The sequence below is a fragment of the Coenobita brevimanus genome, chromosome 8 (assembly GCF_032717465.1).
Source record: "Coenobita brevimanus isolate Jiangsu-jjx chromosome 8, ASM3271746v2, whole genome shotgun sequence".
Classification (NCBI taxonomy): domain Eukaryota; kingdom Metazoa; phylum Arthropoda; class Malacostraca; order Decapoda; family Coenobitidae; genus Coenobita; species Coenobita brevimanus.
This window is the reverse complement of record NC_136961.1, coordinates 487,846-514,996: the sequence shown is the minus strand read 5'-3', so window position 1 is coordinate 514,996 and position 27,151 is coordinate 487,846. Positions and strand designations below refer to the sequence as shown.

General features: G+C 40.6%; 1 non-coding gene across 1 annotated transcript; it reads right to left on the bottom strand.

The window, feature by feature from the left end:
- Positions 1-7,697: 7,697 nt before the first annotated feature.
- On the bottom strand, positions 7,698-7,816 carry LOC145408820 (5S ribosomal RNA). The gene has a single exon (XR_013898972.1). It is a non-coding gene; the product is annotated as a 5S ribosomal RNA (ribosomal RNA).
- Positions 7,817-27,151: the final 19,335 nt, after the last annotated feature.

The window sequence follows — 27,151 nt, the reverse complement described above, 5'->3', positions numbered from 1 at the left end:
CAGTAGTCCAAAATACCCTCGGTCCCCTGCGATTCGGAATACAGGACACTCACTGTATATAATTTGCTCTCCTGTCAAACTGTTGTCACTACATTTATAGCTGTATATGAACATAGGAGCAGTTTACACGTTGTATGCTGTTGTTTATTACTAAGTAGTCAGGATGTGCAGTGAAGGGTTAGGGTTGAAAGAGTTCATAAGCATATATAATCACTTCTCTCTGTGGTGGTAGGTGGTGGCAACCATCATCCACTCAGTTGATGTAGTGCTGCCAAATTCTTCCTTCTCATTTATCATTTTTTTTTTCTCCTGTTTCTCCCATCCATCTTGATACTTTTCCTTCTACTTCAGGTGGCTTTACACTATTTTTCCTGTACCCCAGGAAACCATTTATAATGCTGGGTGGTAACCATATAACCAAAGAATGGGGTGATGTGGAGCCTGCTGTGGTGCCCCTGTTAACTGGGTAAATGCAGTGTCCATCCAGGAACCAAACCTCCACACCCTTCCCCTTGGGCCTCACTGGCCACTGTAGGGAAACATTGGTTCACTGCATGGGATGGTCCTGCAGGGGCAGTTGCTTGCCTGCAGTTGATGGGTCTGCTTGGCCACACACACGGTTACTCAACAACTATTAGTACTCTCGACAAACACATGCACATTCTGATGTTTATAGGAAGTCTTGAATGTTATTTTAATAATTGATTACAATAGTATTTCTTGCTGAGAATCCTGATTGATCCTTTATGTATGATACAGTACTTTTTTGCTGAGCATACACTAGATGATTTATGCTGATAGTGTAGGGTAGGTGATGATGATGATGATGATGATGATGATATTTGTTATGCTGGAAAGAACACATTACAGGGTTTGGTAAGTCATAATGATGTGTATCAGTATTAATGTCCACAAGAGTGAGGTAGCAGATTTATGCTGTTAGTGTATGGTGGTGATGAATATATGTGTGTGTACATTATAAGCAAAGAGTTGGCCTATATTAGACAGCCAGTTAAGTCATAGCAGTGAGGAATATTGCTTTGGGTAGTGTGGGTGTAGATGTGGAAGGCTTTGTAAGTGTTGGGTGAGAAATATACTTTATTATAATATTTCCTGTCATGTGCAGTCCATACTAAAGTGCATTCACCTCTCCAGTCTTAATGTCAGGGCTGGATTCAAAGTTATTTAATGTGGCATAGCAGAGTGAGGTGCATAATATCCTTCATTTGTGTGTGATAAGATGTACCTTTGTCCTTTACCTCACATTCAAGCATCTATGAGAGCATCAGGCAGTAACTCTCTTGTCTTGTTTCACGGAGCTCTTTTGTCTGTGTGTCATGGCTGGATTCAGAGATATTTAATGTGATGTAGTGGAGTTAGGTGTATATTAACATTGATGTGTGGGTGATAATGTAAACCTTTGTCCTTTACCTCACATTCAAGCATCTATGAGAGCATCAGTCAGTAACTTTCTTGTCTCTTGTTTCACAGAGCTCTCTTGTCTGTGTGTCATGGCTGGATTCAGAGATGTTTCATGTGATATAGTGGAGTTAGGTGCATATTAACATTGATGTGTGGGTTATGATATGAACCATTGTCCTTTACCTCACATTCAAGTGTATCTGAGAGCAGTAGGTATATAATTCTCTTGTGTCTGTTTCATGGAGTTCTTTTGCCTGTGTTTCGTGGCTGGATTCATAGATGTTTAATGTGATGTAGTGGAGTTAGGTGTATAAAGTGTATCTGGGAGCAGTAGGTATATACAGTAATTCTCTTGTCTCTGCTTCACGGAGCTCTTTTGTCTGTGTGTCATGGCTGGATTCATAGATGTTTAATGTGATATAGTGGAGTTAGGTGTATATTAACATTGATGTGTGGGTTATATTATGAACCATTGTCCTTTACCTCACATTCAAGTGTATCTGAGAGCAGTAGTAATTCTCTTGTCTCTGTTTCATGGAGTTCTTTTGCCTGTGTGTTGTGGCTGGATTCATAGATGTTTAATGTGACATAATAGAGTTAGATGCATATTATCATTCATATGTGGGTGATATTGTGAACCTTTGTCCATAATATCACTTGGAATTCCTCTGTTTTGTCTCTGGATTGGTCTGCCCTGCTTGTGTGTCATGGCTGGATTCATATATAGATGTTTACTGTGATGTAGTGGAGTTAGGTGCATATTATCATTGATGTGTGGGTGATAATATGTACCTTTGTCCATTGTGTCACATTCAAGCATCTGTAAGTCCAGCGAGGGAAAGTTCTCCTGTGTGTGTTATGGCTGGATTCATTGGCCCGTAGTCTTGTCAGTTGAGGAAGCTCCCTAACACCTTTCCCATAGTGATTTATTTTGCTCTTTACACCTTGCCATCCTCATTTGTGTTGCTTAAATCAGTCCAGTTTCACCATACTCTGCATAAATATTGTAGAAAACTATATTAGCCAGCCGTATCCCAAAGTAAGTCAGTAAAGGAGTGGTGTTAGGGAGCTTCTTTAACTGCTAGTAATATAAAAATGTAGTAGAGTGAGATGTATATTGTCACTGATGTGTGGGTGATAGGTTTCTTAACACCTTTTCCATGGTGATTTACTTTCCCTATTATTCATACATCATAATATTCTCATGTATGTTATGTATATGCTTTTATTAACATAGTATTGATCAGTAACATGCAAGAGGATGTCAAGGTGTAAGGTGCTGAATAAGTTGCTGAGGAAGAGGTGTTAGGAAGTCAACAAAGCCACTGACAGTATAACCCATGCACTGGATACTTTTGATAGAGAGATAGATAGATGGGTAGATAGATAGATAAATAGATGGATAGATAGATAAATAGATAGATGGATGGATAGAAAGATAGATAGTTAGATAGATATAGATAGATTCCTGCTTCAGCCACGCTATTCTATGGAGCAAAGGGTAATATAGTAGTAGTGAGGAGGGTTACTGAAGGCTGTATTAATCCATGTTTATCTATATTATTACTGATGCAAAACTCTTCTATTCAGCTCAGGAAAAACACTGCTAAACACACCCCAGTAGTGAGATGTTTAGTGTGTTTTTTCCACAGCGTCACCACACGTAGGGTATTGGTGTTTGCAAGTAGGCGATGTTTGTAGGATGGAGGTAGGGTTTGTGAGGCTTTGAATAATTGTGTGGCCATATTACTGAGCATATTATTGGTGGTTTATATATGTTAAGTTAGGCTGCAGTTATTGTTTTGCATTGTGAGGTATGTTCTTAATATGTGTTCTTAAGTTAGTTTATATATGTTGTTATGTTGATGGAGGGATGGAGTGGAGAGGTATATGAGAGAGGGGGGTGTGAGCTGGGAGCAGGGCAGTGAAATGGCGGGGGACAGAGCGACTTGGAGGCTATTTGTTTGTGGCCACCCCTTACAGGATTAAGGCGTCTGGCAATAGATAGATAGAAGTTAGTTACATGTTAAGTTAGTTTATATATGTTGTTAAGTTAGTTTATATATGGTGTTAAGTTAGGTTTGAAGTTATGTTTTGCAAGAGTTAGGATTGGTGGTGCTGGAATGCGTGACCCATTTCACTGGTGCTGCTGTTGGTGGTTGGTTAGGTAGTAGATGGGTGGCAACCATCGTCCCTGGCAGGCACTACCATGGGAGTGGTGTGGGGACAGTATCCTGGTACCTGGTCTTGCACAACACTCTCAGGCGGGGAACTCAGCCACATTTACACAGCAGTAGAGTCCAGGATCAGACTGCTACACATACACATCTCTTGTACATAACTAAAGTCTATTCACTGGGGTGGGTTGAATATGTTAGCCTGGCACAGCACTCTCAGGCGGGGAACTCAGCCACATTTAAACAGTAGTCATAGTCAGGGGTGAGACTACGCTTAGGAATCAGCTAATCTGAAAGGAGTTAGGGATATTTGTCAGGTTAAAGTAAACACACTATAGTTATGCCAGCTTGAAGAGGTTAGGGATCATTGCCAGGTTATAATAAATGCAATACAGTTGATTGGAATAGGCCATGAACTAAGCTGAAAGGGGTTAGGGATCATTGCCAGGTTATAATAAATGCAATACAGTTGATTAGGCCATGAACTAAGCTGAAAGGGGTTAGGGATCATTGCCAGGTTATAATAAATGCAATACAGTTGATTAGGCCATGAACTAAGCTGAAAGGGGTTAGGGATCTTTACCAGGTTATAATAAATGCACTACAGTTGATTAGGCCATGAACTAAGCTGAAAGGGGTTAGGGATCTTTACCAGGTTATAATAAATGCACTACAGTTGATTAGGCCATGAACTAAGCTGAAAGGGGTTAGGGATCATTGCCAGGTTAAACACACTAACGAGTCAACAAGTGTAGAATGGCTGACGTGTGCCTGTGTAGCCAAGACCTTCAAAATCATATATGTAATGTTGTTCAACGTTTGCCCAGTTTTGTGTGTAATAATTTCTTGTGTTTGGTGCCTCCTTCCCTCATCCCTTAGGTGGAAATTTGAATGATGATGATGATGATGATTATTCCTTGTGTATTGTTATGATAGTTCTCATTTTTTCTGGCTCTGAGTCCTATCTTACCCAGTCTTCTTTGTGGGAATTAGGGTTACGATGATGAAATAATTTGTGTTTGAGAGAGAGAGAGAGAGCAGTACAGTGCAATTTCCAAAATCCGAAATTCAAATATTCAAAAAATACCAGTTTTCCAAAAGGTTCAAGGAAGAGTCATTGTGCCAAAAAATTTCACAACAGAACATATTTGGCGCCAGAAAATGTCCAGGTCTAGTTTCCAGGGTCACTGTACAGTCATGTAAGGCGGCTCAGACTGGACTGGCAGGAACCGTGTACAGTACGTGATTCAGTAATTTTTTGCTCTGTGGGTTTATTCCCATGGATGAGAGAGAGAGAGAAAGAGAGAGTGATTGAGTGAGAGAGAGAGAGAGAGAGAGAGAGAAGGGAAAAAAAAGTGTTTGTTGTTCCATTTTCCCACTTGGCCAACAAAACCGTAATTATGGACTAAATTAAAGACTGGGTACAATTATTTTTCAAAGGAGTACAAGCAGGTGTGTGTCCAGACTTATAACTGATGGCAAAGATAGGCAATTCCAGGCACCTCTTTATCCTAACTATTTCGGATTTTGGGAATTGCACTGTATGGGGGGGTATAAAATGATTAACCTGGGGAAAGCCACATCCAGATCATTATTCTTCCCTTAATCCTTCACTGGGTATTGGTTCTGCCCTCAAGGTTCACATTTACCTTTTCTCCTTCAGTAATATCAGGAGATTAAGATGGGTATAGGAAAATGTAGAGCTTCATAATATTCCTCCTTAAAGAGCAACATAACATTTTTCCTGGAGATAAGATTGGTATAGGAGATAAGATTGGTATAGGAGATAAGATTGGTATAGGAGATAAGATTGGTATAGGAGATAAGATTGGTATAGGAGATAAGATTGGTATAGGAGATAAGATTGGTATAGGAGATAAGATTGGTATAGGAGATAAGATTGGTATAGGAGATAAGATTGGTATAGGAGATAAGATTGGTATAGGAGATAAGATTGGTATAGGAGATAAGATTGGTATAGGAGATAAGATAGATTGGTATAGGAGATAAGATTGGTATAGGAGATAAGATTGGTATAGGAGATAAGATTGGTATAGGAGATAAGATTGGTATAGGAGATAAGATTGGTATAGGAGATAAGATTGGTATAGGAGATAAGATTGGTATAGGAGATAAGATTGGTATAGGAGATAAGATTGGTATAGGAGATAAGATTGGTATAGGAGATAAGATTGGTATAGGAGATAAGATTGGTATAGGAGATAAGATTGGTATAGGAGATAAGATTGGTATAGGAGATAAGATTGGTATAGGAGATAAGATTGGTATAGGAGATAAGATTGGTATAGGAGATAAGATTAGTATAGGAGATAAGATTGGTATAGGAGATAAGATTGGTATAGGAGATAAGATTGGTATAGGAGATAAGATTGGTATAGGAGATAAGATTGGTATAGGAGATAAGATTGGTATAGGAGATAAGATTGGTATAGGAGATAAGATTGGTATAGGAGATAAGATTGGTATAGGAGATAAGATTGGTATAGGAGATAAGATTAGTATAGGAGATAAGATTGGTATAGGAGATAAGATTGGTATAGGAGATAAGATTGGTATAGGAGATAAGATTGGTATAGGAGATAAGATTGGTATAGGAGATAAGATTGGTATAGGAGATAGGTATATAAGATAAGATTGGTATAGGAAAATGTACAGCTTCATAACATTCCTCCTTAAAGAGCAACATAACATTTTTCCTTCAATAAAAGTCCTCAGGAGTTAACTTGACAAAATATCAAGGGTCAGCCAGATACAACAAAAGATTAAACTAAACCAATAAGGTCAGGAGTTAAGCAGTGCAAAAAATACCTGGGTTAAATCATATTGAATATTAAGATTAAATTTGTCCCTGTAGTTAAGAGTCGTTGGGTGTTAAATAGAAAGAACTACCCAAGTTAAATCACAGCCATAAAAGAATTAATAGTATTGTTAACACTTTGACTCCATACAGCTTCTCTGTTGAATAAAATCATGAGGACACAACCAAAACATAGTAATGGAACTAAATTATACCATGGCTGTTGAACTGCTAAGAATTTTGTTTCAGAATAAAATTGCCAGGAAGTAATCCACAGTTGATACAAAGTCAGACAGATGATGTAAAGGAATTGTTAACATTTTACCTGCCATCTACAGGCTGGCTCATATTTAACACTGCACAATCCACTCTGGTGGCCAGTTTCTCTTGTGCTGGCATGGCTAAGTGTTATCAGCATCTACACTGTCTACTTTGCATCATTAATTTCTTACTCCCAGAGCCACACCCACACCAGCAGGCTGAGCTATCCCCTTAACACAAGATATTGGCACATGCTTTGCTGGTGGAGTGCTTTATATGGGTCATCCTGTATATAACAATTATTTTAACTCTATACCATATATTTCTTCACAATAAAAATGTCATAATTTAATGGGAACCAAATACCCAGTGAGGGGTTGGGGGGGGGAGGGAAGAATGTACCTGGATGTGGTTCTTTACATGTACACCTCATGAGATGTTTAGTACAATTATATGTAATGTTTAGTCAGTCAGAGCCTTATAGTTAAAACAGTGTGTGTCAGGGTATCTGATCCCCAATTTTGATCACTTGTCTATCTATCTATCTATTGCCAGATGCCCCAATCCTGTAAGGGGTGGCCACAAACAAATCGTCTCCATGTCGTCCTGTCCAATGCCATTTCACTGCCCTTCTCCCAGCCCACACACCCCTCTCTCATATACCTGTCCATTCCATCACTTGTACACCTGTAAATTTTAAATGTGATCAGCGTGCATCCCAGAGTATGTACAGTAGTCAGCAGTGATATGAGAAGGACAGGTATGGGAAATTATCATATGAAAAGGTCCTTGTCCCTAACCTGGCACACTCGGTTTTAATTATATGGCTGTAAGTCCTCTTTATAGGTCTGGGATGTGTATGGGGAAATTATTATCACTACAGTTACAAATAATAATAATAATTCATTCATTCATTGCCAGACGCCATGTATCCCAGACGGGGTGGCCAAGGGCTTAGAGTTAATTGTTTTACAGGGAGGGGCACTAATCCTCCACCAACCCCACTTGACACGTAGGGATGCCAACAGCATCTGGTGTTCCCAGGCGGTCACCCATCCAAGTACTAACCAGACCCAACGTTGCTTAACTTCGCTGATCGGACGGGAAGCGGTGTACTCAACATGGCATGGCCGTTGGCTTAATAATATTAATAATAATAATAATAATAATAATAAGAGAAATAAAACAATGGTGAGACTTGCTATGTTTTATGACTGACGAGTGGGAGAAGATTCTGAATGATATTAAAAAACAAAAAATCATGCAGTCCTTTAGTGCCTCTTTTGGAACATAGGGGCCCAAGGCTAGTCTGCTTATTTCTGCACAGTCCAAACATTAAGGGGACAGTGGTCATTTATAAAAAGCTGATTTCCCAGTTTCCCCCAGTGTGCAGTCTCAGATGTATTGAAAAGGCAGTCATATTATGGATCACCTCGTCTGATTAAAGACTTATGTCTGATAGAAGAAAAGTGTTAATAATTTAGAATACATCCCTGACTTATAAAGTTCTAATATTTTGGAGAGCGTCTCTTGTATTTTTTAAAAAGTTGCAATACTGTATTTTTGTACATCCCTGTCTGGTATGGGAAAATTTTGACAATTTGGAAAGCATCCCTGACCTATAAGAGGACTGACTGACTGAATTATATAAATAAGTTCTATATTATTGCTTAGTATGTTGATTCACAGCAGATTTATGATCAATTTCTTGCCGTAGCTGTGATTTCTTTTTTTCAGGCCGGATAAGAAGAGGAGAGAGCAGAATATATCCTATGTTTCTCATTTACGAGAAGAAGTAGATCATAAGTGTTTGTGAATCCCTTGTAAGATTTTAACCCTTAACCCCATGTACCCCTTGAGGGTTACATTAGAATAGCTTAAACTGAGGTTCTGTTGAGCTGCTTAAGTTAAATAGGTTCTTGGAGGGAATAGTTTTCAGGGCTTCTAGCCTTTGGTACCATTTGCCTTGCATTAAAAAAAGAAAAAAGTGAATTCACTATCCATCGGCTGTGGATTAACCCAAGCAGTGCGAGGGCGCTGTCGTACTGAAAGGGTTAAATAAATCAGTTAGCCTTAAACTTGGTAATTCATTCCTTGAGGTCACAAGAGAATTTCCACCAAAGCCCTTCAATAATTATTAATTGATTTTCCTTGAGGCAGTCATTGTACCTTGTGACTCTCACTTTCTAATCAGTTTTGGGGCCAGAGCATAATCTGATAATGGTTGAGTAAATATGATATAGGCCATAATTTTTTCTGGAGTTCTGGCACCCCAAAATTGCCACTGCAACCAGCGTAAAACCTCCAGTATTTAAAGTACATAAAATAATCAGTTTTTAGTTATCTCTATACTTAAAGCTCAGTCTGGTTTGCCTCAAAGCTTGTGTGTGGTTTGGGCTTCTGGCTCCAAGGGTGAAGGGGTTAAAGGTTAAAATCTAAACATCTCATGAGGTGTTAGCCTTTATGTTACTTTCTACTGCTCTGTGTGCATGGTGACTGAAAGTTTCATAAAGTGTGTGCATGGAATTTTTATGAAATGAAGAAAATGTGCAAAGAACTGCTAATACTATCATCCTGACCCTGGTGGTATTAGTTGAAGTCCTAGATTCAACTGAACATGAACATGGTAGACTGCAGGCTGAAGGTGCCCTCATCTTGCAGTCACCAGTCACTCCTTGGGGACAGTGAGAAAGTTGAGAGAGATTTTTCTAACCAGGCAGCTCCACTTCCTGTTTATATCAGTGGCATTGCTTGAAGGCATCCATCGTCAGCATCATTCTGATCCTAATTCCCACATATAAAGGCTGAGGTAAGTTTGAGAGACTGGGTAATTAAAAGTAAATATAAAAAGTAAGACCCACCAGTGGCATGTTCAGTGAAATGTACCACACACATTCACACACCATTCTAGGCATCAGTTCTCTGTAGTACTAGCGACCTAACCACCCGAGAAGTCCATTTCTCGTCCAACCATCATCTAAATCCCAATTCCCACTTACGTTGAGGTGAGGTAGTATACAGAAACCTTATCAACAGCATGCTCAATGAAATGGGCCACACACACTCGTTCAAAGACCATTCAGTACTCCAGAAACCCCAGTTATAATCAGAGAACATAAAAAGGTTGATCTATTAGAGTACTGTAATGACCTGTGGAATGGGCCACACGGCAAATCCTGGTTGTGTAAGTCCAGTGAGCCTCAGTTCTGGAGTGGGAGCAAGTCTCCTCAGTTACTATAGTCAGTTTATTTTAATCTGAAGGAACTGGGCCTTTCCCACAGCTCTTCATACTAATTTTTGTGTGTGAAATCCATTGAGCATAGAGTTGGAGGTAGGAATGAGTCTCTATTGTTACTACTGAAATGCCTGGCCATCTTGAAGGTAGTGATGTCAGACTAGAGCAAGTACTTCGTAGGGAGTTATGCTGCTCAACACCACAACACACTCGGATCAATCAGTCCCCTTCTTACATCACACTTTATCCTCACTTTAATGCATTTTCTCGCACTACATCACACTTAGTCACCTCATGCAACTCATTCTCACAACGCAGACTTTGAGTACAACAAAAAGATATCGAGGAGGGTCCTACTCAAGTCGTGTCTTAAGTAGGTTAGGAAGAGTACTTGGGTAATAGCAGTTGATAGGGCCTTGGCTATTTCTGTTCATGTAATCTCTCTCAAGCTGAATCAGAAATGCATGGAAGTAGCATGAATAGAATATCAGATATAAGGTGTCAGCACAAAGACCCAAAGATAGTACAGTATTAGCTTGTAGTGCAGTTTTAACCACTTGACTCCAGTGGCAAACTTATCATTTTATTCTCGCTACTTTCAGACAGTGTTATGTAGCATGGGAGAGTTTTTGAACTTGAGGGGTTGCACAGCATTCATGAAACTGTTAAGTGGAAGAACTGAATAAAGTTGCTTGAAGTGACTGAAGTGCAGGGTTTACATATAGCCATCATTAAGTATTCTACCTTCAGACAGTGTAATTCGGTAAGGGAGAGAGACTTGAGAGGCTACAAATAATCTTTATTAACTAATACAGTAGGAGAAAAAAGTTAAATCAAATCATTGGAGGCAGCAGGAATAAAATTTAATATCAGTAGTGAAGGGATTGAATTTGTGTGTTAGTAGGTGTATCTTAGAATATAAGAGCTTTATATTGTACACATTGAGCTCATATTTTTACCATTAGAGTCTTTACAGAATGACTGAAACAGTTCATTAGTGCTTATTATATGATATTTCATCTGTGTATCATAATACTAGGTTCACATTAACATGGCAGAGATGTCTGACCTCATTGGCAGAATAAGACAGTGCTGTAGTTCTACATCCCTCCCATAAAATTTTGTGAGTAGTTTGATATGCTAATTTTAATCTCAAGTAACAGCTTGGCGTTAAAGATGTAGAGATGCCAGTTTTAAGCCTAGTTAGAATGGATAGACTGTAGGGTTTTGAGTATATTCAAATGTGGATTGGAGTCAGCCTTTCAACCTTACCATTTTTAAGTCTCAGTTGGAATTTCTTCATTCTCAAAGTTCTTAGAGGGTACGACCATTGAGTGCTGTTTCCTTTGCGGTTTATGTTTTTGTACTCGTATTAGAAAAGTTCCATTAAAGAATTTGCATCATGTATCTTTAGTTTCTGTGTCATTCTGTGTTCTAACAGTGTGAAATGTAAAGCTGATATGTTAAAGTCCTGCCATTGGATAATATGGTATTATTCAAAGTATGGCAGGACCTTAAGTTTTTAATGTATGTACTTGCCAGAGGTTGTTCTACCAGGAAGTGGCCTCGTCATCTGTCTTATGATTCCACTATATGGTGTCTTAATCTTTGATCCTTTCAGGTCTTGTTTCGTTCACTTTGTCTTTTTGTTTCTCTCTCCCTCTGTATAAATATGTTTCTCTCTTCCTGTGTATACATATTTCGACATTCCTGTGTGTGTTGATTCATATGTTTCTTTTTCCTCTGTATATTGTTATAGTCATATGTTTCTGTATCATCACTCTCTGTTCCACTGTATTCTGTCACATGTTTCTATCTCATCTCCCTATCTTCCTTTGTACATTCTGTCATGTGTCTTTCTCCTGTACAGTGTATTCTGTTGTATGTTTCTGTCTCTCCTCTCTCCTTTTCTCTGTATATTCTGTTGTATGCTTCTGTCTCCTCTCTCTCTCTGTATATTCAGTTGTATGCTTCCATCTCCTCTCTCTCTTCCTCTGTATATATTGTCATATGTTTCTCTTCTGTATATTCTGTCGTATGTTTCTATCCCTTCACTTTCTTTTCCTCTGTACAGGATAATTCCATCACATGTTTCTTTCTCCTCGTTCTCTCTCTTCCTCTATATATTCTGTTATATGCTTCTCTCTCCTCTCTCTTTCTTCCTCTGTATTTTCTATCATGTGTTCCTCTGTCTCTTTCTCTCTCTCTCTCTCTCTCCCTCTCCCATACTATCATCATAGGTGTAACTACTAGGGAAGTAAAAGTCCTAAGTACAACAGTATACATTTATTATAAACAAGTTTATATATACATGTACAATGTGCTCACCCTTGTGAGTGAAGGAACATACAAGCATAATAAATATAAACAAACAATTACCTGGTTTGAAGTCCTGTGTGTGTGTAGAATCTGAAATAAAATAGTTACCCCTGAAAAAGAAATATAATAGTTACCCCTGAAATATAAGAGAAAACGTATTAGTTGAAGGAACTCATTCACACTGATGTGCAGGGGTGGGGTAGCCTGGCCAGCTCCAGCTGCACCTCCACCAGGGTGTCTGACCCAGTCACTCACCCCAGCCAGCAGGGTGGAGCCCAGTGAGTGGAGGGTGTGGTGGCTCGCGGTAGCTGCTGCTACTGCCAGCCACCACACCCTCCACTCACTGGGCTCCACCACAGCACAGATAGTGGTGGTGGTGGTGGTGGTGGGAGTGTGAGTGTATGTTTGGATGTATGTGTGTGTGGCTCAGTTGCCACACACACATACATCTAGAACACTCACACTCCCACCACCATCACCACCACCACCACCATCGTGGCTGGGGTGAGTGACTGGGTCAGACACCCTGGTGGAAGTGTTGGGCCGGGGGGAGGTAAACCCACTGGAGCTGGCCAGGCGGGGGAAGGGAAAGGCGGTAAAGCTGGGAGGAGGAGAGAGAAGCAATGGGTTGGGGGCGAGATGGGGAAACAGATTGCCCCGCCGGCAGGCCAACCCCGTATAATCCCGTTAGGGATTGGGTAATCTGGCCCTATCTAAACCCCTGCCCACCCTTCCCTCCCCTCCTCCCAGCCCTTCCCCTTCCCCCACCACCCCTGCACATCATGGCTTATATTCCGACTGGTTAAGGACACTCCCTACCACCTCACCCTTGCCAGATTATTTATACATATTGACAACAGTGTAATATGCAAAATAAACCATAAGGGAAGAGGTGGTAGTGAGGCCTTAAGCCAATGAGAATACAAGCCACAACCACACACACACACACACAGAAGGAGAGAAAGGAAGAGGGTAGAGGGAAGGTTGGTGACTCCTGGGCAGCCACTGCTGGGATGTTAGGTTGGCCCCCAGTTGGAAAGAGGAAGGAGAGATGGAGGGAAGGAAGAAGGCAAGGATGAAGGATGGGAAAGGAAGGATTGGGAAGGACTGAGGGAGAGGATGAAGTCTGCAGCCATCTGAAAAGAAAAGAGAAACTGTTAGTACAAATGTTGAAACAGTGTAAAGTTACCCTTTCAGCCTATGTTGTGTCATTTTTTTATTCCTGCTACCCACAGACTTAGTTTAGGAATTATGCCACTCCTACAATCTTAGAATGGTGGTTGCATGACAGTGAGTTATGAGGTACAACTGTCTTCTTGGTTACTAGTCAAATTTACCCTCCACTCTTGACTACACCTGGCCATCAACCTGACCGAAAGGACTTAGGGGTCTTTGGTGAAAACACAGTGACTACAGATAAGCTACAGCCCTCACTAATCCTCTCATTATCAGAAGTCTCCCTTAACCCTATTCGGTGCAACCCTTGGCGATTTCCCACACTTACGACCCTAGTATCGAGAAAAGAATCTTGAGTAATATTATTGGTTTGACGAAGTGAAAGGAACGCATTCGGACACGTCGGCGCCGTTGCAAGGCAAGCGCCGCCAAACATATCGTACCGCACCCGCGCGCACTGAAACACACACACACACACACACATACACACGTTTAACTATTATCAAATTTAAAATTAATGTAAATATCAAATGATAAAATATTTTACCATTCACCAACGCTTATCATGTTTGCCATATATCAAAGCCGTAGGCTATATTTTCAGTCTGAGGGCTGCAGTATCAATAAACCGTTTACTGTTGTCTCTCACACACACACCGTCCGTAACATGGAAGTTGATAGCTTACACATCTTCCTCATCATCATCACCACCCTTCCTCCCTCACACTCACCACCTCCCATCTTCCTCACCACCACCTTCCCTCCCTCCATCACCCTCACACTCACCATTATATTCCCTTCTACCATACTCTCCGTCTCATTACCACCGCTTTTTTCTCACCACCATCTCTCTCTCACTCGCCACCGCTAATACTCTCTCTTTCTTCCTCACCTTCATATCTCCTAAACCCACTTTCAGTGGATTTACTACTAGGTAGACTAGTTGATGGAGAGGTAGCTATTAGTCAAGGAAATCTAATAATGTAAGCATGTAAATAATACCTGGTTATACATGCGAGTATTTTTTTTTTATGCAAGAAAGAAGGAACCAAAGGGCAGGACCTGCAAATTGCTCCCTCCAAGAAAAAAACGACAGCAGAGCCAAATTCAAGATCAGTTCATTTCGAGATGCCTGGACACACTGTGTAGGAAAGACTGGAGACCGTAGGCAGTAAAAAAAAAAAAAACAGAGATGGAGACAATTCCAGAGTTGACCTGTTGCATACATGAATGACTGGACAACGGTTAACTCTTGCATTAAAGAGTTGGACAGAAAAGGGCTGAGTTTGTTGCTAAGACGGGTGCTGCGTGCCTGCTGCGGTGGTGGAGGGATGCAAGCAGACAGTTCAGAGGAGCAGTGACCATTGAAGTGGCGATAGAAAAGAGACTGATGCAACAGTGCCGCGAAGAGACAGAGGTTGAAGGGAGCCAGTAAGAGGAAAGTTAATGAGACGAAAAGTCTCCGACTCCATCCTGTTGAGAAGAAGTGTGTGGGAAGCCTCCCCACACATGACAGCTGTGCTCTACACAGGAGCGAATAAAACCCGTGTATAAAGTCAACAACTGTGCAGGGCCGTGGGTTAGGGCTTCCTGACTAAAACCTCCCTAAGTGAAGAGTTCAGTCCTGCTGTGGACTAAAAATGGAAAGTACATAATGATGATGATGAGAATACTACCATATATTTCTTTCTAATGACTGAATATAATATTTAGCTAAGCGAGTTTCAGCCACACTCAAAAAGTGTGTAACCAGGATACGGGACGAGGACCCAACTCGCCATGTATCCCACCAACCACTTTCCCCAACCTCCTCCCTTTAGAAAGTAGTTATTTATTTTTCAAATGTCATTACAACTATATAATAATGAATTTATAGAAGTAAAAGATTATTCTTATTAATTTTACACGTGTGTGGTGAGGACTGAGTTGGTGCGTGAGGACTGTGTTGGTGTGTGAGGACTGTGGTGGTGTGTGAGGATTGTGTTGATGAGTGAGGACAGTGGTGGTGTGAGGACTGGTGGTGTGTGAGGACTGTGTTGGTGTGTGACGATTGCGTTGGTGTGTGAGGACTGGGTTGGTGAGTGAGGACTGTGGTGGTGTGTGAGGACTGTAGTGGTGTGTGAGGACTGTGCTCGTGTGTGAGGTCTGTGGTGGTTTGTGAGGATTGTGTTGGTGTGTGAAATATAATCTATTCGTGAGAACAAAACAGACTCGACCTTCTCATGGACCCACTTCACGTATAACTAAGGAGTGAGAAACAGGTAGACCTTTATCATACAAATGGATGGCGAGTGAGAAAGGGCCGGGGAGTACAGGAGGTAGATAAGGCAGAAGGCGGTAGATGTACGGGAGATAAATGCTTGAAAAGGCATACATATTGCATAATAAATGCAAAATTCCACATCAACAGCCTTGTGCCTTACCTACCTCCTATTCTGCCTGCCCCTCTGTTGTATAATAAAGGTCTACCTGCTTCTCACTCCTTACAGCTGAAGGAGGTCCTTGAGAAGGCTGAATCTGTTGTCACCAATATATTATATAGGTATTTCTAAATCTGAGTACTGCAAATTAAAATTGAAGGGCACAGAGAAATATTTAGTTATAACCAATTATTCAAAGGGCACGGTAGCTCTATCTGCTCATGCTACGCCCCAAGGAGTATTCAGAGCAATGCAATAACAAATATTCAATTATGAATAGTTATACCCAAAACATCATCAGTATACAGTATAAATCAATGGTTATTCAGTGGGGCAGTCAATCCCAAAATACCGACAAATTAGTCAGTAGACTGTCCTTCTGATGTCAGTTTATTAGTAATTTCCCACTGGTCAATCACTAGCCTATCACTGAGACCTTTGTCGGTCAGCCAGTCAGTCTCTCCAGAAGTCAGTCCCTTGATCCTCTGTTAGTAGTCACCACGAGAAAATGCAGCTGCCAGCCAAAGCTCCGTACATGCGGGATCACCATTAAATTCTTACGAGTAGACTGTTAACCAGGAAACGTGCCAGTCTTTGGATTACTGAATCGCTTAGAGCAGCCTGTAGCTTCCTGGTTAAACACTATATCTCTTGTAACCGGAGAACAAGCTGTTCCCTGGGTAATGCACAGGCACAGTGTGGATATGAGGGGTTAGGTCCAGAGCCTTGCCTGGCGCTTTCAAGGGAGACAGCAGTCAATCAGGCCCCAGCTCCTTCTCTACACTGCGAGACCATGCTTCATTTCAGCTGATCCACCCCCTGTTGCATCGACCCCTGGTAAGTTAAAAAGATCCCGGGTGCCAATTAACTAACAGGGCCCTCAGTGATCCACAGCCCGTCACAGGTCGAAAGAGTAGTAACCGTTAACTTGGGGCTATCCATGCCTATGCTTCTATGTATTTTCCGGCGGTATTTGATCCTACGCACTCGAACATCCTTTTTACTCTACACTTACAACTAATATAAGTAAGCCGGAGGATTCTTATGCTGCAAGATCCTCACCTTCCGTATCTCTATTTACATCTATCATATAAGGAAATTTTTAAACAAAAATATAATCCGTATATAACGTAAACTCAGTCATAATCTATATTCACAGACATGCATATTCATTCTTAATTTCCAAAACAAGACTTTCACTGATTGGGCATGTTACTATAGCATTTCATACATACTTTATTTCAATTCTGATCACAGGTGTGCTTGTGACATACTTGACATTGTTTCGTGGACGATTTTGCTTTGGGGCGATTCTGAGTGTATCCTGGACCATAAAGAGACTCCTGACATGAATGACACTTGTGCTGCTTGCCTGACCTATTCTCATGTGTTACTTCTGGGACGGCCTCCTCTACATCTCCCTGTCCGAGCATCAGATTCATCTTAGCTATTGTATTCCTGGTCAGACCACAAGCCTGAACTTTTCTTCTTTCAATTTGCAGATTACACAATGCCTTCACTAACTGCCAGCCATAGGAGATTGAAGCAATTTTTCTTGGGTCCTGATTATTATATAACGAATAAATTGTCTGTGAATTTACTCTGGCAGTGTTGACAATGTAGCCAAGGGCATTCACTGTCCATCTTCTAGATTTAGTGTGTACTGTATGAAAACTTATTCTCTGATCCATAATGTCAGTGCCTCCTTTAGTGAAATCATACAATTTAAATATATATATATATATATATATATATATATATATATATAATATATATATATATATATATATATATATATATATATATATATATATATTTTCAAATCATCATCCTTGATAATGCCTAATATAGGGGAAACTGTGCTCAGAAGTAACACATCTTTCTTACCTTTGCTTTTGGTGGGTGTTACATAGGATTCAGTGTCATTTCCTCCCCGTGTTTCTTCCAGTAAACTTGGTATGACCTATCTTCCCTTTCTGTGACCATCTCTGGTGGTATGCCTTTCCTAGTAGAATCTACAGTACCTAAGGCTGAGATACATTGTGTTTGAAGCCACTCCAGCAACTCTATACTGGTGTACAATCTATCCAGGCTAATAATCCTACCTCTAAGGTCGACTGAGTCTTGTAACTGACTTACCAGAGCTTTCACTGTTGGGACTGTACCGCGTATGTAGTGTGGTCCTGGCTCTCCAGGTTTACCTGAATATACAGCTGTCCTAAAGGTAAATGGATATCTAACAGCATTAATAGATTTATATTGGAGGCCATAGAGTACGGGTTTGCTCTTATTGTAGTCTGAACCCTATTTGTGTTCTGCACCCATACAACGTTTCATCAGTGGTCAAGTCACCTGGCTCTAACACTGAGCAACAACAATTACTGAACTGTTCAAAAAGCTCCCTGATTGCTGCAAACCGATCGTGTACCCATCTCTGGTGTCTGGTATCAATGTTGATCGTGTACCCATCTCTGGTGTCTGGTATCAATGTTGATCGTGTACCCATCTCTGGTGTCTGGTATCAATGTTGATCGTGTACCCATCTCTGGTGTCTGGCTTCAAATATTGGGTGACCAAACCCTTCCATGAAGAGACGATTATAGCAATATTTATTTTGTCCCAACAAACCTCTTGGATAGAGCAGGCCAAAAAAGCTTTTCAATTCTATGGCATCAGTCATCTTGACGTGTGTTGGTATTTCGGCAGTCAGTATTAGAAATTTCGGTAATTATGCCTTGTGTTAGCATGGGTTACAATACCATCAATCATATTAGATGTTATAAACAACTCCCATGCCATTATTTCTGTATTAGCTGACCTTGCCTCTCCTAACAAAACATCCTTCACTAGGCAATACCTTCTCAACAGGCCTACCTTCTGTATGATTGGTCCATATTATTGACTTACCGATATCTAATTTTCTCTGGGGTTTCTCTAAAATGCAGGTATATTCCCTGAGCTCGTGTGGCAGGACAAATTCGTCATAATTATGTTTGTTCAAGCACTGGTCCAAAGAACTGATTAATCTATTTTTCACCAGTGGCTTTCTGTTTCCGAGTGGTACCCACTCTTCTTCATTTTGTCAACATTCTGATCATCATCTTCATCGTCGCCCTCAGCTACTCTATCCAAGGCAAGGTCATCATCATCATCATCATCGCCAACTACCTCTTCCAAGTAATCTTCGACTGGGTCGTCAACATAGTCGAAAATAAAAGCAATGACTACGTCCGTCGGCACATCCACCCCGTCCCCTAATTAATGCCTAACTAACCGTCGTCCAGCACGCCTACACGAGAGCCGCGAGGTTTGTGTGTGTGTGTGTGTGTGTGTGTGCACATTACAATGCACGTGTGTGTATCTGTGTGCACAATACAATGCACATGTGTGTATCTGTGTGTATGTGTACGAACAACCATTTCATTGGGTATGAGGAGTCATAGAGAAAAAACAATGAATAATACATAGATAATAAAATTAGTGAATGAAATAACTATTTCACTAGGTATGAGGAGTCATAAAGTATGAACAATGAATAATACATAGAAAATAAAGTAGTTTTAATGAAAATAGGAAACGTATCGTACGTCTGGAAGCTGTGTTGATGCCCGTTAGGCTTGCGTAGGCTAAGGTCCCAGATATTTCACTCATCTTCGAGCGTTTTCTTTTTGTTTAGCGCTCTCCACGGGGAAAAATCGTTAATTTTAGAGAAAACGCTCGTTTCAACCCAGTTTTTTCGCTCAGAATCACTATTTTGTTGTGTTTCCAGTAATTTAACAAGAAAATAATCGTGAGACCATGCATTGCTTACAAACTAGAGTTTATTGGTAAAAATTAGTTAGGGCGTATCAAAAATGATACGGGGTGCACCGAATAGGGTTAAGCTGAATCAAATCACCCTGTGGTACCAAGAGTAAGACTTTTTCTGGGGTGAAGTAAGCAACTAATATCAATATAATTATAAAGCTCGTACTCTAATCCTAACCCAATATCACAGGTATGAGGAATGGAAAAATGCAACACAATGTTCTAGGTACCAGAGGAGACTTCATAAGACCTGTTCTTTTGCTATTTATTATCCCTAATACACCTTAACATTCTCCTGTATGCTATTTATGTCATCTTAATATCAATGTACTTTGCTTCAATAACATATAAGATGATACTGAGGTATAATATGTTAGACAAACTGCTAGAGAAGAAGTGTTAAGACATCCACAAAGCCACTCAGAATATGACCTACAGTCCTATGATATAACTGGTAATGACTCACGAGACTTGGGGGATAAGAGTGTATGAGGATGGTATGATGTTGAAACTGTTGGTAGAATGACATGGGGAAGATGCCTGTTGGTCTACTAGAGCTCATGGGCCAGAATGAACTGTGGCTTACATATGGTTCAAATCGTATAGATGACTGGAGATTATTATATCACATACAATGCTACCAGGGGCATACGTCAGTCTCTATCTATCTACCTATAGCCAGACACCTTAATACCAAAAGAGGTGGCCACAAAGAAATTGCCTCCATGTTGCCCTGTCCCCTGTCATTTCTCTGTCCTCCCCCCAGCTCACACCTCCCACTCCCATACACCTCTCCACTCAGTCTCCTACCCTAAAATGTTCTGGACCATTGCAACTTAGTCTTATGCCCCTGTGCTCTGAAAACAGCAACTTGGGATGGGCAGTTCTTCATACCTCATGACTTGAACCTTACCAACTTAGCTAACTTGGCCTAAAACAGCCATTAATCCACCTTGAATACTTAGTTAAAACACTTTATTAACACTAGAATATGACGCTAGTTACCAAAATGTATTACAAAAAGAAGCCAGAACCACAACATCATCTGATTCTGCCAATGAACCGGCCAAACTAAGTCAAGAAAGGACTAAAACCTGGATTAAGTTAAGATCAGAGAGCTACAGTCACCACCCCACTCCACACCAAACACTCCTCTCCACCCACACCACCCGTTGTTTCCTTCCTCACCTCTGAACCTGCATCTTACTGCCCTACCTACAACACTCATCTCCATAGCCTATACTTCCCCTGCTACAGTCCACATTTCACAGCCTAGCACTGGGCACCCTCTCTTCTGTAAAGGGTTGGATAATAGATGGGTGGTAGCAAGAGTAAAACAATACTGATGTCCTGACTGAGCAGCCCCATCTAGGGACCCTACACTAACCAGGTGAGGTAATACACGGTTAAATGATAGATGGACTGCCTAACCCCAGGGGACACACATGATGGGACAGCAGCACGTTGAATGACGCATGGATCGCCTAGCTCAGGGCCCTTAAACTCATGATGGGGAAGTAAAGAGTTGAATGATGGATGGATGGCCTAGCTTAGGGTCCCCCTTCACTCCTGGTGAGGCACTCAGGAGCTGAATGACAGATGGGTGGTGGCAAAACCTGATGTCCTGATTCAATAGTCTAGCTTCAGACTCCTACATTCTTCATGGTATGATGGATGGATGGCCTAGTCTCAGCCTCCTGCACTCCTGAAGGGACAATAAAGGACTGGATGATACACAAATGGCCTCGCCTCGGCCCCCTACATTCCTAATGGATTGGACGATGATTGGACGGTGAAAAGAATAAAACAGAAATGACATCCTCAGGCTGAAGAGGTAAATGCCTATTCCTTTCTATTGTCAAAAACTGGGCAAATATGACTGTAAATCAGATTATCAAAAAATTTATGTATCATACTATATTACTGAAGAAAAACTGGAAGCAACCTAACAATGCTGCCAAAACATGGGTGCTCAACCTTTTTAGTCAAATGGACCAACTTCCTATATAACAGACTTGGTGGGAGCTTCCTACTCAAACAGACTTGGTGGGAACTTCCTATATAAACAGACTTGGTGGGAACTTCCTATATAAACAGACTTGGTGGGAGCTTCCTACTCAAACAGACTTGGTGGGAACTTCCTAAATAAACAGACTTGGTGGGAACTTCCTATATAAACAGACTTGGTGGGAACTTTGCATTCAAACAGACTTGGTGGGAACTTCCTATATAAACAGACTTGGTGGGAGGTTCATATTCAAACTTGGTGGGAATTTCTTATTAAAACAGCCTTGGCAGACTGCACTGCTGCTGTCAACTTTACCTATAATTATACTGGTATAAGTAATTCCATTGTACAGGTGATAACGAGGCACTTCTTATGATGACATGAATAAAATCCGGCAGTTCTGATGCCCACTTGTACAAATGTCCCTCAGTTCCCTTCCAGACCCCTTAAAGAGAGATGATGAACTGCAGGAAGGGGTAAACTCCAGCCTGCAGTCCACTGAGTTCATGTTCAAATGAGCCTGGGGCCACAACAACAACAACAACAACAACAGTACATATTAATATTCAAGTGCTGGTGACTCCAAACCAATATATGATGCAGCATTTTTCACTTGGAGGGACCTGAACATATTCTTCCAACGGATCCAACATGACTGATTGAGCACCCATTCTAAATAATCCTATTTGGCATAAGACAGTACAGGGGTATATATATGTATGTATATATGTATGCATGTAAAGTATATATGCATGTATGCATGTATGTATCATTTAATTTCATTTATAAAGGCTCCAACACACTTGCATGAGTCGGCCTTGGTCACCTAAAGGTGGCTCTCCATGCTGCTTGATTTCTGGCAGCTTCCCTGTTGAGTCCCTTATTCCTGAGGTCACACTCTGTGATCTTGTCCCAGGTCTTTTCGATCTGCCTCTCGCAACCCTACCCCCAACGTTAACACTTCTCACTTTCTGCACAAAATTGTCATCCCCGATCCTCTCCACATGCCCAAATCATCTCAATTTACCTCTCCTCATCACAACACCAATACACTGCAGCCCCATCCTTCCTCTTAACTCATCCATCATAAACCTACCCCCCAGGCCTCACATTAAAGGATGCACTGAACATTCACCTAATTACTGTCACTTCTGTATGTTACAGCCTGCAGATATCCTCTTACTTTACTGTCCAAGTCTCACTACCATGCAGCATTATGCACCTAACACATGCATAAATGAACTGAAGTATGTATGTATGTATGTATGTAATGTATGTATGTATGTATGTATGTATGTAATGTATGTATGTATGTATGTATGTATGTATGTAATGTATGTATGTATGTATGTATGTATGTATGTAATGTATGTATGTATGTATGTATGTAATGTATGTATGTATGTATGCAAATCAACTGTGGAAGGCCGCCTAAAGTCCTTAAATTCAGGTGAAGTCCTTTTCCATTAACTCTTGCAGCTAAGAAACAATTTTATTCAGCACAGGAGAGGCACAGTTTATTGATGGGTTTTATTACTGCTATACTGTTAGTGAGGGATGCCTTCATGGGGTGGCACTGATATGGCTGGGTAACTGCACAGACTGGTTATACAAATGTCCCTCAAATCCCTCCCTGAAAGAAGGTTGGTGGATTGCAGGAAAATGGAAACTTCAGCCTGCAGTCCACTAGGTCCACATTCAGATGAGTCTGGGGTTGCATGAATTACTACCAGTACTATTATGAATGCATCTAACCCCTTCATTTTAAATACTCTCTTTCAAGCTGAATAAAATCATGTACGAGTAAAGGCAGCAAGTATAGATTAAAAAGGGCTTCCCCAGAATCAACGGCTTAATCTTAAACACAACAAAAGCAAGAGACTCTCACCTTGTACGTCCCTTCAAGCACTGAAATATATGGGTGAGCACATATTACATGATGACCCCTTAACAACTCAAAACATTAATGCTACTGAATTTAAAGCATAGATCAATGAGGGCAGTTGTTAAGGGGTTAAAAAATATATACAGAAAAAGCCAATCACATTTCCCAAACAATCAGTCCTCATTATAACTTATGGCTGAATTCAGAAACATCACAAATTTTCCACATAACACTTACTGTAATTTGAGGAGATAATGGCCAAACAGCTCTATAGATACCAAGGCAATGCAAATTTTACAGGTCAGTTCTTCTTATTCTGGACTTCATGGCAAAAATAAAATAAAAATAAAAAGCCAGGAATATTTAATAAACATAATTCTGTGCTGCTGGAGTGAATAGGGGAAAATTGACCAAAGCATGACACCTTTTTAGCTGCAACTGGTAATCTGTACAGTAGGTGGTAAACTGCCATATTGCTTTCATAGGTAGCAAAGCAAATCTAAAGACTCAATTCTTTTATAAATTAAAAATTAATCTTGACTTAATGGCAACAAATAATCAAAATTAAACTCTGGGCTGTTGCAAAATATAATAAACTTGATGCATACATTTGGCACATCAGTTTTTGGTTCATTGCCCAATTAGTATTTTATGTAGCAAGGGAACTTTTTTTCTAAGGCAATATTTCAACAAGTTAATAAAGATTTCATGGCAACTATAAATGATATATATGTGACTTATAATGAGGACTTAAAGTAATGCTGCAGGCCGTCAAATTATTTATAGGTGCAATTACTTGCCTGTGATTGACAGGTCTGCTTGACTAGATAGACTGGGATTACTCAACAACAACTATACACATTTACAAGGAATAAAAACAAAGGTACAGCTTGGACTGTATGAGGGAGGGAATGCCTTCATGTAGTGGCACTGATATACATGGGCAGCACCACTGCCCTTGTTATAATCCTTCCACTCCCTCCATATCCCCCAAAAAGGCTAGTGGATTGCAAGGGAAGAGCAATTTTAGTCTAAAGTCCACAAGGTTTGGGTTAATGACCCAGAGGCCATAACAACAGATTAGCTTGAGCCTGCAGCATTAAGAAGCATGAGAAAAATAAATAATAATAATAATAATAAATGTAGAATGGACGGTATCTTGAAATAGACGTCCATGGAATGCAGATGCTATGAGGAAATGATGCTGAGATGATGCTTGCAGTGAAGGGAGGCAGAATAGATGAAGCTTGTTGTGGTGGTGACACTTCCCAAACTGCTTATTACCTGAAAATATGAAAGACACACCATTACACATAAATAAGGTATCAGCAAACACTAAAATCCATAAACCTTTACATATACAGGTGTCAAATTCTGGGATGGAATGTATTATGTCCTTGTTATTTGTCAGCTTTACTCACCATCCTTGGTGGTGGGGAGCATGGCCTTCATGTGGTGCTAACACTATAACTTCTTCCCTATCCCCCACAAGGCAGATGGTGAACTATCAAAGGGCAGCTGCCTGGATATATAAATGTCGTTCAGTTCCTTCCATATCCCATAAAAGTAAGATGGTGGACTGCAGGAGGGGAGCAACTTCAGCTTTCAGTCCACATGATTCACATTTCAAATGAACCTGGGTCCATGGCTACTACTCTTTGAGGAAACTACAAAAAATAAAGTTTTAAATGTCACAAATGTCACCACATAAAGATGAGTAAGTTTACCAAATATTCAAGAAACACTGGCTATCACAGTCCAAGCTGAGACTCACACTGTTACAAATCTCTCAATATATCCCAGATTTCTTTTGTCCCAACAATTTCCAGCAACTGGTGGACAGTAAAATTACCTGGTTCTGATATTTAGTAGAGCTTCCAGTCCACAGAAACATCAGCTGTATCATGGCCACCCTAAATTTGTCTGTCTGTATATACATATGTATGTATGTATGTACGTAGCCATTGTTGTAATTAGCTAGCTGGTTTTGGCATATAGTTTAGCTTCCAGTCCACAGAAACATCAGCTGTATCATGGCCACCCTAAATATGTCTGTCTGTATATAAATATGTATGTATGTACGTAGCAACTGTTGTAAAGTAATTAGCCAGCTGGTTTTGGCATATAGTTTAGCTTCCAGTCCACAGAAAGCATTAGCTGAATCATGGCCAACCCCAGTACAGGGATTCCTTCAGTGGATGCATGGCATTGAATTACAGGTCTCCCTCGTTTTACGATTGCTATGCATTCCTAGAAAGGCAATCGTAAACTGAAATATCGTAAAGCGAAATTAGGTTTAAATGGGAAAAATAGGGATGCGTTCCTGGACTCGTGTATAAGGGACCCAAGACCCATACAAGTGATCTAATATGCAGTAATAATGATGATGTTTTATGTATTGTAGAGTCGTGCTTGTCTCCCCAGCTTTCTTAATGTTGACAGCATGCTTTATAACAGTTGATACAGTCCACTGTGTAAGACTCATGGAACGAGCGATGGAGTTTGCCCCTCACCTGCTTCGTGCTGCTTCACAATATTAAGCTTAGACTCCAGGGTTAAGGACGTTCTTGCTTTCTTTGGCTTCATATCACCAGCACCAGATGTTGCACGGCGTTTACAAGACATCACGGTGGTGGCACTAGGGGTGCAAAACATGAAGAACAGGAGAAATAATAATATCCTGGGCACTGATGCACACAGACGCACAGAGGTTGTACGCTGAACAAGCATGCAGGTGAGACTGGCAAAAGTGCGGGAAACTGTGTGGGCGGGGTGGGTATGCCACTCAACTCTCAGCTGATCTGCCTGTGAGCGCGGGATTTTCACATGCCCAATCATAAATGCGAGGGAGCTCAATTGTAAAATGAACACTTGGTACTAAAGAAGAAGGATCGTAAATGCGAAATATCGTAAAACAATACAGTGTAAAACGAGGGAGACCTGTATATATGTATATGTTGACTATCAAAGTCCCATTCTAGAATGAGAAGAAGAAGTACAGCATAGATGATGATGATGATGATGATGATAAAGTTCCACTGATATCCAAAAAGCTAATCTGCTGGCTTTCCCTAATTTACAGTATTAGTTATATGGAGAATAACCTGCAATAGCCTATTTAAGCCAAGGGGAAATACCTGTATGTGAATAAAATCACCTGGAGGTAGTTACTCTGAATAAAAGTTTGAAGCTATCACTGCACTAAGTTTAGAACACAATATCTGACATAAAAACTGCCTACCAGAGTACCAATGGTTCCTGAAAGGTTGGTTTGCTACTTTACCCTGATTTACAGTACCACTTACTACTGCTGCCTACTTCTTCCTTCACCATTATCATTATCCTGATTTACAGTACCACTCACTAGTGCTGCCTACTTCTTCCTTCACCATTATCATTATCCTGATTTACAGTACCACTCACTACTGCTGCCTACTTCTTCCTTCACCATTATCAGTCTTTTTCAGTGTACCCTCTACTCTTCCTGTTTCTCCCATCCTTCCTATTGCTTTTCAGTTGTACCCTTCTTTTCACCTCAGGTGGCTATACACAGCGTGACAAGCCTAAAGGTTTCCTGTAACCATTTACAATGCTGGGTGGTAACCATACATAACAGGAACAAG